Source organism: Peromyscus californicus, unplaced genomic scaffold (assembly GCF_007827085.1).
Source record: "Peromyscus californicus insignis strain IS unplaced genomic scaffold, ASM782708v3 Scaffold_5__1_contigs__length_169319896, whole genome shotgun sequence".
NCBI lineage: Eukaryota > Metazoa > Chordata > Mammalia > Rodentia > Cricetidae > Peromyscus > Peromyscus californicus.
The window spans coordinates 126,907,739-126,922,165 of record NW_026294573.1 but is presented as its reverse complement, the minus strand read 5'-3'; the positions used below and the strand labels follow the sequence as shown (position 1 = coordinate 126,922,165).

Genomic DNA, 14,427 nt, shown 5'->3' with positions numbered 1-14,427 from the left:
GCCTCAGGCATTGATGGGTGGGGGGAGAGGGAGGGCATCTGTCTCCTGTCATGCTACCATATGGCAGATGAGGAGTGGGGCCAGGTCTCCCATGGTCACGTTCTCTGGCAGTTCACCCATTTCCCAATCCGTGGGGTCAGCTCTACTGTGATGTCCAGGTGAGGTGCAGAGTCCATTTTCCAAAGTGCTGCAGCTGGTAAGGGGAAGGGTCAGCTCCCTCTCCCACCACAGGGGGCAGGGGTAAGGGAGGCAGAGAGGGCATCTTTCCCTTGCCCTCAGCAAAACATTGCAGAAGAGGGGGTGTGGCCAGCTATCCCAGTTTCTCATCCTCAGGGCTATCTCACTGGTGCCTCTGCCAACATGGTCAGCTCTACTGTGCTGTCCAGGTGAGAAACGGGGTCCATTTGCTTGAGTGTTGCAGCTGGTAAGGGTTGGCTCTGAATTTTAAATTTTATTTTTGTTAATTTTTTTCATTCAGTATGTTTTGATCATATTCCTTTCTCCCCCAACTCCTCCAATATCCTTCCATCTTCCTACGCACAAAACTTCATATTATTTATCTCATCTTTAAAACACAAAACAAAATAGAAAATCAAAACAAATGTGCAAATAACAACAAAACAATAAAACAATGAATATCAAACGAAACAGAACCAAACAGTGCATAAACCAGCACGCAGTTCATTTTGTGTTCGTCAGCTACCCCTGGGCATGGGCCTGCCCTGGAGTGAGGCTGATATATCCAGGGACACTTCATTGGAGGAAGCTGATTTTCCTTTCCCATCAGGTATCAATTGCAAATAGCTTCTTGGTTAGGGGTAGGACATTGTGCTCACCTCCCCTCCTCTCAGTGTCTCTAATCTTGTGGGCAAATGTATTAGATTTTGTTTTTCTCTGTAGAATTGTAACTTTCTTGTCCAATTACTCATCTACTACAAATTGCAAGCCAAGGTACTGGCACAAGAAATGCCTGGTGCTAACTTTGTGGAGATGGAGGAAGATGTGGTTTGAGCCTACATTACAGAAGGACACAGTCTGTAGATGTACAATGAAGCATTACAGATATCAACATTTATCAGATCCACATAACTTTTATTTTCTCATGGGACTAGCTTGTTTAATGAAGATATGTTATGCTATAAGACACTAATGACTTGGATGAGAAGAAAAAGAATAGATTAAGAAGCAGACAATATCTGTTATGAGATGGAATGAAAACCCAGAGTAGTGTGTGTCAGCAAGGAGAGCAGTGAAGACTATGCCAGATTCCAAATAAAATATACAAGCAAGTATGTTCCAAACATTGGGGAAGGACACAAAGGATAAACATCAGAGAATATAGAATAACTGTTCTGCTTATAATTCTTTAAAACTGTAGTAAACGGATTGGTCACCTTAAACATTCCACGATCCCATAGCATTTTCTCAGAAATATCAGAGATAAAGAAACTGTGGGCTTGTTTTATTCTCCAAGGTAATAGGGAGCACAGAGACATGATGAATGTGTAATTTCATTTTTTTTAGAATTAAACTTTTTTTAATATTATAAAATAATTACATAATTTCTGCCTCTTTTCTTCCTTCCAGATCTTCTCTTACTCCTCCTGCTTTTTCAAATTCATGACTTCTTTCTTTTCCTTAAATTTTTGTGACATGTATATATGTATAAGCATATATTCCTAAATATAACCTGCTCAGTCTGTTTAATGCTACTTGTATCTATGTTATATACATACCCATATATGCATATAAATAATTTTAATACATACTTCTTTGGCTACTCAGTGGCACAGAATAGGAGAGTAATAGTGGCTTATTTCCATTTTATTGATATAGAGTTATGAGCTCACTAAATTATTCTAGGCATTTCTTGGTAAAATATCATATTGGACAGAAGCTAAGTCACTCCACTGATGGTAAAATTGTGACACTGAACACATTCATGATGGTATAATGTTAGTTTAAAATAGTGAAATAATGAAACATTGAATGTATCTTTAGTGCAAAGCATGCCTCAGAAGAGCAAACAACAATCCAATCCCAGTACAAACTGAGTATAATTCTATAACTCATTACAGATTCAGGGAAGCACCATTATCTGGGTTTAAATAGTTTCCTATTATATTTTAGTCATTACTAACTCCAGTGGTCTAATATGACTAAAATTGTGAGCACAGCATGTGAAGCTAAGTCAGCATTTAGATCATAATCCAGAAATCGTCAATATTTGGGTTTTGCTGTACTCACCTTTTTTTCAATTCTAAAAATTCACCACTTAGTTTATCTATTATTAAATAAAAATTTGTTACATATAGAATAATATTTCTCAGAGAGCAAACATCTTCAGATATCATCTAGGAAGTACAACTTGTCTTTGTGAAAATTTTCCTCAAGTGTATGTATTATGTTAAGTAAGAAATACTTATAAGTTTTAGTTCTATGTGAGCCAAGCTGAGGATAGACCTTGATTGTATCTACTTTTCTCTCTTTTAGCAAATATTGCTCTAATATAAACCATTATTTCTACCCTGAAATATGAAAGTAATTCTCTAAGTTACTTCAATCTTTCAATGTTGAATTTCCAGAATCCATTATATTTTAAGTACTTCTAGGGATGCTTCAAGGCTAGAATAAAACTGTGTAACTCATCTTTAAAATAATTCAATATTTTTCATTGTTAGACATCACACACAGGACATGGTACATAGCATATGCTAGGGAAGTGCTTTATCTTTTTTAAAAAAATGTAAGATTGTATTTATTGGACTGTTTATATATTTTTTCTTTTTTTCCTCTTTCCCCTATTTTATTAAACACGGGTTCTTTTCTCATACCACATAATCTGAATATATTTTCCCCTCCTTTATTCCTCCCAGTTCCTTCCCACTTCCTTTTCTATCCGGATCCACTCCATTTTTATCATTAGAAAAGAACAGACTTCTAGGAGATAACAACAAAACATAACAAAATATAATATAATATTATATAATAAAAACTATCATATTGAAGTTGGACAAGCCATGCCAACAGAAAAAACTAAAAGAGCCCACGAGAAGGTACAAGAATCAGAGACCCATTCATTCATGTATTCAGTGAATCCATAAAGGGATTAAACTGAAAACTATAGTTTTCATGAAGACCTGGTGTAGACTCATGTAGGCACTGTGATTGCTGCTTCAGTCTCTGTTAGTTCACAAGATCATTTCTTAGTTGTTTTAGAGGGACCTGCTTCCTGGTATTCTCTGTACCCTCTGTCTCCCCAACTCCTTTTGCCTCCTCTTCTGTGGGGTTCCCTAGCTCTGAGGGGAGGCATTTGATGGAGACATCTCCTTTAGAGCTGTGTGTTCCAAGGTCTTTTTCTCTCACTGCATATTATCTGGCTGTGGGACTCTATTTTTGGTTCCCATATGTTGTAGGAGAAAGCCTCTCTAATGATGGCTGAATAAGGCGTCAAATCGGACAATTCATTGCTTCCACGGGGTTTGTGCCACCAATGCCCTACCATATTTTGCAGGCAGTGCAGATTGCAGATTAAGGGTTTTGTGGTTGGGTTTGTGTTTATTTTTCTCCTTTAGTTGCCTGCAGAGTACCTTTCTGGGTCATAGAAACCAGAACACGGAGGTGAAGGTTCTTTGTAGGCACCAGCTCAGCCTCTCTGTATTCAATGGTGGGTGTTGTCTTCAGCAATGGGGATTTCCTGTCAGTTTGTGGAGAGCAATTGTCTTGGCAACAGCCTGGGTTGTTTGGGGATTTTCATTGAACCTTTGGCCAGCAACTTAACTGGATGAATCCCAGTCCTTTCACTGGAGGCTTTGTTTGGTGACAAGACATGACCAGTAGGGGTTCTGCCTCCCTCATTTTTTGGAGTCGTCATTAGGATCATCTTCATGTATTACAGGAAGTTTCCACTGTACTAGGCTTATTTAATGTCCTCAAATGTTCTTTAAGTTTTGTGGTGATAGTTTATTTGTGCTCTAACAAATAAACTTGTCTGGGGATCAGAGGACAGAGCCAGCCAGTGGTGGCACATACCTTTAATCCTGTCGGAGACAGAGATTCCTCTGGCTCTCTGTGAGTTCAAGGACACACTGGGAACAGAGCCAGGGATGGTGGCCCACACCTTTAATCCCAGTACTTGAGATCTCCAGTCTTTGCTTGGGAAGGACACACGCCTTTAACCCCAGGAAGTGATGGCAGGAAGTAGAAAGGTATATAAGGGGTGAGGACCAGGAACTAGAGGTTTGGGTGAGGACTGAGATGCTTTCAGTCTGAGGAAACAGAATCAGCTGAGGAGTTGGTGAGGTGAGGTTAACTGTGGCTTGTTCTGCTTCTCTGATGTTTCAGCTTTCACCCTAATATCTGGCTCTTGATTTTTTTATTATAAGACTTTTTAAGATTCATGTTACAGCTGGTGCCCAACATTTGTGGCGTGAATTCACAAAAAAGCTGCTTGCTAGTGGCCTTGCAGTCCCCAGCTCAGGCCTGATCTGCACGCAGCTGGTTGTGGTGGCACACACAGGTAGGATTTGATGAAGGTGGCAGAGGCAGGAAGATCATGAGTTTGAGGCCAGCCTGGGAAGCTTGCTGAGGAGAAGCTGTGGCCAGGGTTGGGCAATGAAGGGTGGCAGCAGGACCACGGAAGCAGCGGGACTGCTGCTCTGTGTTGCAGGCTGCTTCTCATCGTGTTGGTGGAGGCTGCGATGCTGCTACTGGGGATGAAAGGTTTACAGCTGCTTGTTCAGAGAACAGTTGCCAGAACCATCATGTTACAAGAAAGCATTGGCAAAAGTCAGTTTGGAGAAATTTGACGAGGCAAGTGTCAGGCAGAAGAAGTTGCTGTGAAGATATTCTCTTCTACGGAAGAACGTTTGCAGTTCCAAGAGGCAGAGATTTATCAGACTGTGATGTTATGCCATGAAAACATCCTAGGATTCATAGTAGCAGACAACAAAGACAGTGGCACATGGACTCAGCTGTGGCTGGTGTTGGATTACCATGAGCATGGATCCCTTTTGGATTACTTGAACAGATACACTGTTACAGTGGAAGGGATGGTCACACCCGCTCTGTCTGTGGCTAGCTGTCTTGCCCATCTTCACATGGAGATTGTTGGTACCCAAGGAAAGCCAGCTATTGCTCACAGAGATTTGAAATCAAAGAATACCCTGGTGAAGAAGAATGGAACCTGTTGTATTGCAAACTTGGGACTGGCTGTGAGACACGATTCTGCCACAGATACAACTGATATTGCTCCAAACCACAGAGGAGACACACACACACACACACACACACACACACACACACACACACACACACACACACACACATCTGCAGGGAACCATGGCCATGCCTAACAGTGACTTTGAAATCTCCAAAAAGATGAGGGGATCCCACAATGATGATTCCACATGGACTATGATGAAGCCATTAAGCTGATTAATACCATCCCAAATCGACTTTGGACTACACATTGCTCAGAATAATTTCAAGATGTCGAGCTGAGATGATCCAGCCTTATAGACTACTCAAGCAAGGACTCAAGACATGCCCTGCACTTTCCCACTATGCAGAGACTGAACAGATGATACAGCTAACTTTTCCAGGACTTGACAATTACTCCCCAAAATTTTCTTTTCAGGATTCCCTAAAGATGCCTTTGTCCCCAGACAGCATGAAGGAATTTTAAGAAAATGACGCCCACATTCCCAAAAGGTGGACTGGGTGGTTTTTGGTTATTCAGTGGGTTATGTATAATTGTCATTGTTTAGGATGGTTGGTTATAAGTTGCTAATTGTTAACGGTCAGGAAAAAAAACCTAAACAAAGGAGATTAGATTCAGGGTTCTTGTTTTAAAAAAATGAAAAGAAACAGAAAAAAGGATGTAGATAAGAGTAGATTATTGAATCTACTCTGAAAAAAAGAGATATAGAAATAATAGGATAAAAGTATAGATTATTGAATCTACTCTGGAAAGAAAAAAGGGAGAATAAGAATATGATAAGATAAAAGGGTAGACTATTGAATCTACTTTTAAAAAGGAACTACTTGTTTTAAATATTTGACATTGGATTAGATTTTTGTATATTGTACACAAATTTTGTATTGGACTAACCAGAATAGGATAAATAATAAATTTTTTTGTTTGAATTTGTCAAATGTTAATGGACTGGACATTGTTAATGTAATTCTTGACTGTACATAGTATAAATACTCATTGTACTTATTGTATATAATTTTTCTTATATTAGTTATAATGGGTTTTTATTTTAGACACAAAAGGGGAAATGTAGTGATATTTTAGTTGAGCTCTAACAAATAAAACTTATCTGGGGATCAGAGGACAGAGCCAGCCAATAGATTAGATATAGAGGCCAGTCAGTGGTGGCACACAGGCCTTTAACCCTATCACTCAGGAGGCAGAGATCCGTCTGGATCTCTGTGAGTTCAAGGACACACTGGGAACTGTAGTGGGTAGCCATTCCAGCTTTGATCTGAAAGTTCCAACCCCCATTGAGACTTCGGCAACTGTCACGCCTACAAGGCGGGGTGAAAGGAGGCGCCTGGGGACCTGAGATCTGGATCCGCGGGCTCTCTCTCTGTTGCGGGACCCTGGACTGGAGAGGTGTACCAAGCAGAGCTCCAGAGAACACCGCTGGACTGCGATACACCTTCCCCAGACTCCGCGACCTACCTATCCCTTAATTTGTAAGTTACGCCATTAAATAAATCTCCTTTTATCTACGTGGAGTGGCCTTAATAATTACACCAATAGGGAACAGAGCCAGGGATGGTGGCCCATACCTTTAATCCCAGCACTTGAGATCTTCTGTCTTTGCTTGGGAAGGACACATGCCTTTAATCCCAGAAAGTGATGGCAGGAAGTAGAAAGGTATATAAGGGGTGAGAACCAGGAACTAGAGGCTTTTTAGCAGCAGTTCAACTGAGACGCTCAGGGGTAAGGACTCAGAGGCTTTCAGTCTGAGGATTCATAGAAACAGGATTGGCTAAGGAGTTGGTGAGGTGAGGTTGGCTGTGGCCTGTTCTGCTTCTCTGATCTTTCAGCTTTCACCCCAATATCTGGCTGTTTTTTTTATTAATAAGACCTTTTAAGATTTGTGTTATAAAGTTTAACAGTCTTTCCCCTTGTTCCCTCCCTCAATCCCATCTCCCTCTTTCCCCTCATCTTTCCTTCCTCATCCTTCCTCCCTCTGGCTCCTGTCCACCCACAAAATCTATTCTATTTCCCCATCCCAGGGAGATCCATGTGTGTCCCCTAGTCCCTTCCTCTATGCCTAACCTCTCTGGGTCTATGGACTGTAGCTTGATTTTCATTTATTAAATGGTTAATATCTAGATATAAGTGAACACACATCATATTTATCATTCTGGGTGTGGTTACTTCACTCACAATTTTTTTTAGTTCCATCCATTTGCCTGCAAATTTCATAATGTAGTTTAAAAAGAATATCTGAGTAATATTCCATTGTGTAAATGTACCACATTTTCTTTATCCACTCTTCTGTTGAGGGACATCTAGGTAGTTTCCAACTTCTGGCTGTTATGACTAGAACAGCAATAATCATGTTTGAGCAAGTGTTCCTGTGGTAGGATAAAGCATACTTTGTTTCTTTGGGTATATGCTCAAGAGTAGTGTAGCTGGATATTGAGGTAGACTGATTCCCATCTTTCTGAGAAACTGTCACTGTGATTTTCATAGTGGTTATACAAGTTTGCACTCCCACCAGCAATATAGGAGTGTTCCCCTTGCTCCATATCCTCTCCAGCATGAGCTGTCAAGCTGTCACTTGTATTATTTTGTATTATTGATCTTAGCCATTCTGACAGGTGTTAAGGTATAATCTCTAAGTAGTTTTGATTTGTTCCCCCCACAAGGATATTGAATATTTCTTTGAATGTTTCTCAGTCATTTTGAATTTCCTCTATTTAGAATTCTCTGTTTAGATCTGTACCCCAATTTTTAATTGGGTTATTTGGTTTCTGATATCAAATTTCTTGGGATCTTTTGAATATTAGACATCTCTATATTGGATATTGAGGTGGTAAAAATCTTTTTCCATTTTGTAGGTTGCCATTTTGTCCTATTGGTAGTGTCCTTTGCCTTACAAAATCTTTCAGTTTCATGAGGTCTCATTTATTGTCTATCTTAGTGCCTGAACTGTCAGTGTTCTGTTCAGAGAGTTGTTTCCTGTGCCAATGCATTCAAGGCTATTCCCTACTCTGTCTTCTAAAAGGTTGGGAGTATCTGGTTTATTGTTGAGGTCTTTGATCCATTTGAAGCTGAGTTTTGTGCAGGGTAATAGGTATGGATCTATTGGCATTCTCCTACATGCAGCCCTCCAGTTTGAACAGCACCATTTGTTGAAGATGCTGTCTTTTTTTCCCCATTGTATCTTTCTGGCTTCTCTCAAAAATCAGGTGTCCATATGTGTGTGGGTTTATGTCTGGGTCTCTGATTCAATTCCATTGATCAAGGTATCTGCTTTTATGACAATACCATGCTGATTTTATTAGCATAGCTTTGTAGTATAACTTGACATTAGGAATGGTGAGACCTCCTACAGTTCTTTTATTGTTCAGGATTTTTTTATGTTTCCATATGAAGTTCAGAATTGTCCTTTAAGATCTGTGAAGAACTGTGTTGTCATTTTGATGGGGATTGCATTGAATCTGTACATCGGTTTTGGTAAGATGACCAATTTTACTATATTAATCCTATCAATCCACAGGCAGGGGAGTTCTTTCCATCTTCTGGTATCTTCTTCAATTCTTTCTTCAAGGTCCTAAGATTTTTTTCAATTACATGCACATTTCACTTACTTGGATAGAGTGACCCCAAGATATTTTATAGTATTTGAGGCTATTGTGAAAGGTATTTTTTCCCTGATTTCATTCTCAGTCTGATTGTCATTTGTATGTAGGAGGGCTACTGATTTTTGTGAGTTAATTTTGTACCAAGATACTTTGCTGGAGGGGAAGATATGTATGATCCAGTGGAATGTTGCAGAAGGCAAAGGGAGGTGTTCTGCAGTGGTGGGGATTAGACAAAGAGATTGGACTTGGAGGAGCAGGTGAAGATCTGAAGTTAGCCTCCCTGCTTCCCTGGTAGGATTGATCTGTGGTTCCCTAGGATGTTACATCTATTATCTTATCTAATTCTGTATTTTAATTGGATGTTTAATTAGTAATGTAATAGTTGACATCAGGTGTAAGTCTCTTGTATCTATGTTTGTCTTCACTGTTTCATCTAGGTTTTTTTTTTACTACATCCTTTATGTTTTTGAATTAGATGAAACTTTTAATAATTGATTTTACCACTATTATTGGCTACATTTGTATTATGTGGGTCATAATTTTTTTTTAAATTTATCATGATCTTTACCCACGAACAGCAAAATACTCTGTATAGAAATATAAACATGAGAATTTAATGACTGTATATACTTTCCCATACCAACTTCATGTGCTTTTTTTAAAAAATGAAAGCATGGTTCTTTCTTTTTAATTCATTTATTTTTACTTTATGTCCATTGGTGTTTTACCACGGCTGTTTGGTACCCTGGGACTGGAATTATAGACAGTTGTGAACTGCCATGTGGGCACTGAAAATTGAACCTGGGTCTTCTGGAAGAACAGTCAGTGCTCTTAAACACTGAACCATCTCTCCAGCCCACTCCTTTCTTTCTTTCTTTCTTTCTTTCTTTCTTTCTTTCTTTCTTTCTTTCTTTCTTTCTTTCTTTCTTTGAGACAATGTTTCCCTCTGTATTCCTGACTGTCCTGCATCTTACTGTGTAGACCACGTTGGCCTCAATCTCTGGGACCCACCTGTGTCTGCCTCTTGAGTGCTGGGATTGAAGATATGTGCCACACCACACCTGGTTTCTTGTGCTTTTAAAATGTATTTGCCTTTAAAGATGTTACACCCTTGAAAATTATAGCAATGATTTTCTTTTTGCTTTAGTCAACTCTCTTTAAAGAAAATTTAAAATTATGAGCATCTGAGTTATTGTGTGCTTACTTCTAACCCTTCTTGACTCATTTTTACTTGCATGAATTGCCTGATTTTTACCCTATTAAGGTAATTTCTTTATTAGTTTTTAGGCTTCAGGTCTGCTAATTTCAGATTGTTTCAGCTTTTATGTGTTTGAACATATTTTTATTTCATTTCCATGTCTGTTTCTGTTTTTCATAAAATTTTGACTAGATATGGAATTTTTAATTTTTTTCTTTCATTGTGTTAATGATGCCACTCAGTTGGCTTCTTGGTAGCAATGCTTCTTGTTTGATATTGGAAATTGGTAACTACTTTCTTTTTTATCCTTTAAAGCCAGGGCCAGAACCCAGGTCTTTGTGTTTACAAGGCAAACCCTTTCCCACTGAAATCTCCAACTGAAGAAATTGTCAAAGACTTTTATGTTTTCTTTCAAATTCTCCAATCAATGTTTTTTCTTCAGGATCTAATCCACCATCTTACTACAACTTTCTTCAGGTGTTGTGCTTTTCAATTCCGGAAGTCTCACTAGTTACCCCCCCCCCAGTAGATTTCATTCTCCCCTTATTATGCCCACTTACTTCTTTAAGATCTTGTGCATATTGATAATAACAATTCCAAAGTTCTTGATTTAAGTCCATTATCATTTTTAGTTTGCTTCTATTAACAGGTTTTAATTGAGGGCGTGTGCCTTGACATTATTTTGTACCTTTAGTGTCTTTGATTTTTGTAAGCTTCCCTTATCACTTTTATTGAGAGGAATTTTAATTATTGGCAGAACAGCTTAATTATGTTTTGGAATCAAGGAAGCCTTTACTCTGGGGCTACTTGAGCCTTAGTCCTTTTACAGAAAGTGTCTATGCAGTGTTTCAGGTACTTACAAAGCTGCTATCCTTGGCTTGTAGGAAATGTATCTGCTTTGGGGACTGATTGTCACCCCAGTGTCATCCTAGATCCCTGTGCTTGCAGCTTGTGCTGGGACAAGGGCTCCAGAGGCTGATTCGGATTTCTGGAGCTGCTTCTGTGCAGTACTTCTTCCACTCTGGTACTGTTTTATGCTGAGGCTTCCGTGTCTCCCTCCCTATTCTGAGCATTCCACCCCCTGACAGGAACATGGTCTATAAACCTTCCTCAGAAATCTGAGGCAATGAGAGGAGTCACCTCACGTGGTGTTTTTTATCTTCCAGGAGTCACAGGCTGTTTCTGCCTGTATTTCTGCACTCGGAGAAAGTGCTTTGGTACATTCTGTGCTGGCTTTAGTTGCTTGTCATGGGAGTAAGGTAGCTTAGCTGGAATCACAAATTAGTCTTTCTGGCCCCATTCTGCCCCCTTTCTTTCTTCCTTTCTTTCACTCAGGTTGGTAGTTACACCTGATCTTTTTCCTTCCAGAGTCTTCCTGGAACTCTCCCTGCTGCCCCTCTCCCACTCTTTACCTTCCTACAGTAGCCTTTCTTGATCATATCAACGTCATCAACTACTGACTGCACGACTTCTTCCTCCCGTAGAGGTTATCATCATTTATAGTTATTTTCAACAATGTTTTTGCATGTGTCATATTTTCTAAGCCTTTGCCATGCAAGCTCCATAAGGAGAGGAAATCACTGATTGCACTCCCATGTTTTGTCGTGTCTGGAAGTGTACCTGGATTATACCAGAAAGCTAGCAAGTAGTTCCTGAGTGGATAAAGATAGCATCAAGCCATATGCTGTGAAGTGGAAGGTAAAGCAGTACTAAGCAACAAGGTATCCAAGGCCTACACAGTACAGAGGGTTGTGCTTCATTCCCGTGGAATCTTCTCCTTCATGCCAAATAAAAAGAATTGAATACATCATGTTCACAAAAGAATATGTGACTTACCTTATATGCTAGATACTTAACCATGTTCTCTCCTGCTTTCCACTTCTCATGTAGTCTAAACATATTATGCTCTTATGAGTGGTGTTACATTGTCTGTAGCGGCTCATTAGATACAGACTCACTCATAGTTTCAGCATTAGTCTGTTTTCAGGAAATATCTGTGTAACATGGAGAAAATACTATTGTATATTATGGTATATGTAAGCATTATGTACAACTATTACATTTGGTTGACAATGAAGACCCTGGCCTGCTTCAATGCGAACTAACTGTATTCGTATTACTGATTTAATTTGGGAGTAGATCAAAAAATAGCTGACCTAAATAGGCACACTGTTCTTAGTTTTGCATTCTCTTAGGTGCACAGATTTTATTAATCATCCACTTAACTAAAATGTAGGTCCCCATTTTCTTGTTATTTTGTCAAAAAAGAACATCTCTGCCCAAGATCTTGGGATTTGATGTTCTGTTAATATTACTGGCCTACATCATGAAGCTCTAATTCTTTCCCCAGTTGGGGATTAGTATTTGGGAAAACAGAAGACTCTGTGGCAGGTTGTGGGCTCATACTTAGTGATAAAAGTCCTCTAGGAATCTGTAGAACAATGTATTTGTGTTTTGCTTATCCTCAGAACTTTGTTACTGGATTATGTTTTAACTCTTCTTATTCACTTACATTTTAAGTATTGGTTGTTTTTACTGTGTCATTTGGAGTTATTAATGATTAAGATTTTTAATTGTTAAAGTTATACTCCAGTGTAGATTAATTTCTAAACAGTCTTATTAAGTAAGAAACATAGAGTCAAATACAGAGGTAATATGCAAAGAGATCAGAGAACTAGCGAAGAGCCACAACTACCTTATCTTACCTTGCCACTGTTGCTTCCCCAGAGAGAGCTTCTTCCTGTGTAACCGGTGTTTTTATTGCCTTTCTGTTCTGCTTTCTCATTGGCTCTAAGCCCAGCCACATGACCTCCTCGTCACTGCCTGTCCATACAGAACTCCAGGTTTCTATGGTTGTTACTGGGATTAAAGGCTCACGTCACCACACTTGGCTGTGTCCTTGACCACACAGAGACTCTGCCTGCCATGTGATCAGATTAAGGGCGTGGGCTACCACCGCTGGGCTTCTGCTTATGGCTCACTATGTGACCTCTGATCTACAGACAAACTTTATTTATTGACATACAAATAAAATCACATTTCAGTACAATTAAAATATCACCACACTCCAGTATAATAAAATCTATATAAACATATAATTTGTATATAACATATTTATATATAGCAAATACATTATTATAAAATTCACCTGCATTATATTGCCATAACCCAGTATCAAACTATAAACTTAAATACCCTTTAATTTACAAAACCAAAAAAACCAATGGTATATAGTTTATATATGTTTCAAAATAACTTCCCTGCCTAGAAGACAACAGAAACATCTAGAAGTTCTAGAAATATTCCATGACTATTAGAAGACTTATAAATGAAGTCACAATGTGATTAGATGTAGTTATTTTTATATACTTCATTTAAAAAATTTCAGGTGCTAACAGGAAGAGTTGGTTTTATGCCTTCAACTTTTCTAAACAGCATGAGTTTCAGGCTCTTACATGAGTGTTGCCAAGGTTATAATAGAGCACCAAGGACTTTTATGTAGGAATGGAGGTAGCTTTCAAGGTCACCCACAGCAGGTTCCAAAGGAAGCTCCTGTCAAAGGTTCTAATTCATTTTGTTTCATTTATCAGGCCTCACCATTGAGAAAACTTGTGTCCAAACCTCTGGAGAGCTCTGATGATAAATTAGAAGCCTCATTCCCTAAACTAAGTGGGATTTGCAAATAATTTTGTTGCTCCAGATAAGCTGCTTAGTGTTTCTGAGTTTTGCTTATTAGAACACACTGAAAAGCTAGAATGCATAAAGCTCTGGTTGAAACTGTAGTTGCAACTGCTGGAGCTGGGAAATGAAAGCATAAAGGTCCCTGTCAAGCTTGTCCTGAGATTGACTTTCTTAATTGATTCAAATTTGCTTCTGTCGAGGTTTTTTTTCCTTTTAGGTTATTTGGTCTAGCTTTCCCAAATGCCAAAACGATAATGAAATAATAACCTACTTTTGGGGAAAGAAAATAAAATTAGTAAAGTCAATAGAAAGAACATAATACAATTGAAATCTAATCCCTGAAGCAGTGACAAGTCCTTCAAAGTGCCTGACCTCGCTGCTCTACAGAGCTCTCCTGTGTAGATATTCGCTCAGTAAGGCAGTGGATTGGTAAACAAATGAACCATATTAAGATATATTTGGCACTTAGATGGAAATAAAGGTTGCCAAACCTCAAAGTCCTACAATAAGTTTAACGTTTAAATGTATTCCTTCATTAGCATATTTAGTAGTAAAATAATTAACGAACAATGAAAACCCCTCTTTGTAACTGATGTAACATTCCCAGCCCAATAATTATTGGTGGAGAGAGATTGCTTTGGATGTACATAACCAAAGCTGTGGCCTTTGCCAGTTTTTTCCATAACTTTTAAGCTAGAGAGGGTCAGTTTGCTTTC

At 38.9% G+C, this 14,427-nt stretch overlaps 1 pseudogene; it reads left to right on the top strand.

Moving 5' to 3' along the window:
- The first annotated feature begins 360 nt into the window (after positions 1 to 360).
- LOC128097051 (TGF-beta receptor type-1-like) lies at positions 361 to 5,267 on the top strand (annotated as a pseudogene).
- Positions 5,268 to 14,427: the final 9,160 nt, after the last annotated feature.